Source organism: Nannospalax galili, unplaced genomic scaffold (genome assembly GCF_000622305.1).
Source record: "Nannospalax galili isolate Female #2095 unplaced genomic scaffold, S.galili_v1.0 scaffold150, whole genome shotgun sequence".
NCBI lineage: Eukaryota > Metazoa > Chordata > Mammalia > Rodentia > Spalacidae > Nannospalax > Nannospalax galili.
In genome coordinates, this window is record NW_008329320.1 from 3,064,532 (window position 1) to 3,067,803 (window position 3,272).

Here is a 3,272-nt window from a genome sequence, read left to right on the forward strand (position 1 = left end):
GTTTTAGGGGGGGGAAGGGGGGAAATTTTTGGGGAGAAATCAGGGAGGGGGAAGCAGGAAAAGCCTGGCTCCGTTCAGTCTGCCAGGTGGGATTAGGGTCTGGAAGTGTTTATTTTTTCCCTCTTAAGATAAGAGAAAAACAGCTTCTAAAATCTCTGGTTATCAGGTAGAATCTGCTTAGCCTATCTTTGGAGGTCAGAGGAAAGGCAGGCTGCTTCTCAACAGAGTTTGTTTCCCTTGACTTCAAAGGTCAAGGTGAGGTCCCTTTTGGGGAGGGGGGAAACTGCTGCTGTTTGGAACCCTAACAGATCCAGGGCTCGCCTGTTCTGGAGTGCAACTTAGCTAGGGAGGACAATTGTTGTTGTAGGAACTGGGCTATAGTTTCCACTGTTGAAGTGAGCTCTCGTCTGAGGTCCTCTATTTCTTGAGAAAGATGCTGGGTTGAGATCAGCCTGTGTCCCAAGCCTCCGGCCGCAAGTCCTGTGGCTGCCACTGATGCCACCAGGCTAACTCCTATCAGGACTGCCAAGGTGGCTGACCTCTTTGTTCTGGTTCCTTCTGTCCCTGTGGATAAGACATCATACACCTCTCCTGGTGTGTATAGGGTTAGTTTGGGGATGAGAATGACTGGAGCACAGGTGTCCTCAATCTGTGGAGAGATGCAGGAGTATATTGTCTGATCTAAGACTTTCATAGCTCTCTGGGGCCTTGAATCCTGAATTGTCTTTTTTATCTTTACTCGCCAGTGGTCTATGGCAGCCACTGTGTACTGGATCCCTGCTACAGCAATGCGGTCTCCTGTCCATGAGTGTGGATTAAGTATTTTGAAGACCACTTCCCCACAGACTCCTTGTTTATACCGATTGTGCCTGTGTAGAATTGAATCCCTGCTGCACTTACGATCTGTGGGGTCAGTTACCCGAGTGAGTTGGTTTGTGCTCATTCCGAATCTGCCCCATCCCTCTTTGCCCACTCCACTCAGCCAATGATAGTTGCATTTCCATGAGGGACAGCCTTCCCAATTGCCTGGGTCCCTGCATTCCCTTTTGGTTTGATCATCTATGAAGCAGAGAAACCTACCATAGCGAGCATCTACCATGTCAAACTTAAGAGAGACAGTGTTACATGAAGAAAGTGGGCATGTAGCAGAGCTAAGGAGCTCGAGTTCTCGGTTTCTATTATTAATTTTCCACATTTCAAATCTATAAGAACATGGTGGGTAGGTGCAGTGGGGAATGGCTGAGGTAGGGTTTAGAGGGAAGAATAGAAATAGGGTCAGTAGAAAATTCATTCCTGAATTGGTGTTAAGGGAGGGATCCTCGAGATTTTCAACTTAAGAGGCCCGATACTGGTGGCCTGGTACTTGCTGTGTTCCTTGGCAGGTTTTAATTTGGAGAGATGAATCCAACTGGGTTGTCCCGAGAGCTTGGCTGCAGTTGGGGTAGACAAAATCACCAGGTGAGGACCAGTCCACCGTGGCTGGAGGGTGTCCTTCACTCCTTTTTGCTGCATGTGCACCCGCAGGTAGGCGTGATCTCCAGGTTGAAGTGGGTGGTCAGTCTGTCCTTTAGAAGCCTGAGGAATAATCTGGTCAGCATGTTCCCTGAGTAATTTCCTTAGAAAGGTGAAGGCAGGTAAATAGTTGTATAGAGGGGAGGGATGCAGGAGGAAGAGGTCGTCCTTGGCCAAAATTAGGGCCCTGGTGAGTGTCACAAGTTTGGCTCTTTGTGACGTGGTTCCAAGTGGTAGGGGTCCTGACTCAAAGACATCTCTGAGAGATACTATGGCCTGTGGGACACTGTTGGGGTGAGAGTTAAACTCCTATCCATAAACCAAGTTAGAGTTGGGATTGGTAGAGGATTTAGGGAAATTAGGGGATCCTGGTATGAGAGTTCCTGAAGAGTTTCCTAGCATCAGTGAGTGAGTGGTTCACTGTAAGGGGGGTGGGAAGCTTGATTGAGAGGAGGGCAGGAATCAAGGGTGAGCAAGGGGTTTTCAAGAAACTTGACAAGGAAAAGTTGTAGTTTAGAGGGAGCTAGATTGGCAAGAGATGTGTGGGTTAGTTAAATCCTTAAGCTGGTGGGGGGAAAGGACAGAGATGAGCTGACCCAAAGTGAGCTTAAGTCCCTCTTGAGCCAGGAGAGCAGTAGTGGCCAGAGCATGGGAGCAAGGTTGCCAGTCCTGGATAGTGGTATTAAGCTGTTTAGAGGTAACCTACTGGGACAAAATTGGGACCACTCATCTGTCCCAAAACCCCTAATGCTTGGTCCTTATTTTCATTTGTGTAGAGAAGAAATGGACATTCCAGGTTGGGGAGAGCCAGAGCCAGTGCCTTTAAGAGTGCTTCCTGGATAGTGTGGAATGCTGTTGTAACAGGCCTTAAGGGGTCAACAGTCTCAGGGGAGTTTCCTTTGGAAGCTTTGTACAGCAGCTTTGTAGAGAGAGCGAAGTTAGGAACCCAGATGCTCAGGTACCCTACAATGTCTAGGAAAGATAGAATTTTCTCCTTGGTTAAGGGGGGACTTTAAAGACCTTAGGTAATTTGTCCTATCTATAGTTAAACAGTGGGATGTAGGTGTGAGAAGGAACCCCAAGTACTTGATTTGAGAGAGAGAAAGGTGAGTCTTAGCTGAAGATATCCTATGTCCCTTGTACCCCAGAAAATTAAGGAGTTTGATTGTGTGGGCCTTGGAGAAGCTTGGCTGCTGTTGGGGTAGACAGGATCACCAGGTGAGGACCAGTCCAACGTGGTTGGAAGGTTTACTTCTCTCCTTCCCATTGGATGTGAACCCACAGGTAGGTGTGATCTCCAGGTTAGAGTGGGTGGTCAGTCTGGCCTTTAGAAGCCTGAGGAATAATCTGGTCAGCATATTCCCTGAGTGGTTTCCTTAGAAGGGTGAAGGCAAGTAAATAGTAATGTAGAGGGGAGGGATGTTGGAGTAAGAGGTCATCCTTGGCTAGAATTTGGGCCCTGATGAGTGCTACAAGTTCAGCTTTTTGTGACATGGTTCCAGGTGGCAGGGGTCCTGACTCAATGACCTCAGTGAGAGACACTATGGCATACCCTGCCCTGCGAGACCCAGTTGGGGTGAGAGTTGAACTCCCATCCACAAACCAAGTCAGGACTGGGTTTGGCAGGGGACCTGGAGAGATTAAGGGATCCTGATACCTGAAGAGTTTCCAGGCATGAGTGGGTGAGTGGTTCACTAGAAGGAAGGAGGGAAGCTGGATTGAGAGGAGGGCAGGAATCAAGGGAGAGCAAGAGGGTTTCA

The 3,272-nt window shown here is 48.5% G+C and overlaps 1 protein-coding gene and 1 pseudogene across 1 annotated transcript in view; one reads left to right on the plus strand and one right to left on the minus strand.

The window, feature by feature from the left end:
* LOC103736137 overlaps positions 1-943 on the minus strand; it is a 2,634-nt pseudogene extending 1,691 nt beyond the window's left edge.
* Mtmr12 (myotubularin related protein 12) overlaps positions 1-3,272 on the plus strand; it is a 110,837-nt gene that overhangs the window by 24,251 nt on the left and 83,314 nt on the right. The window lies entirely within an intron of this gene.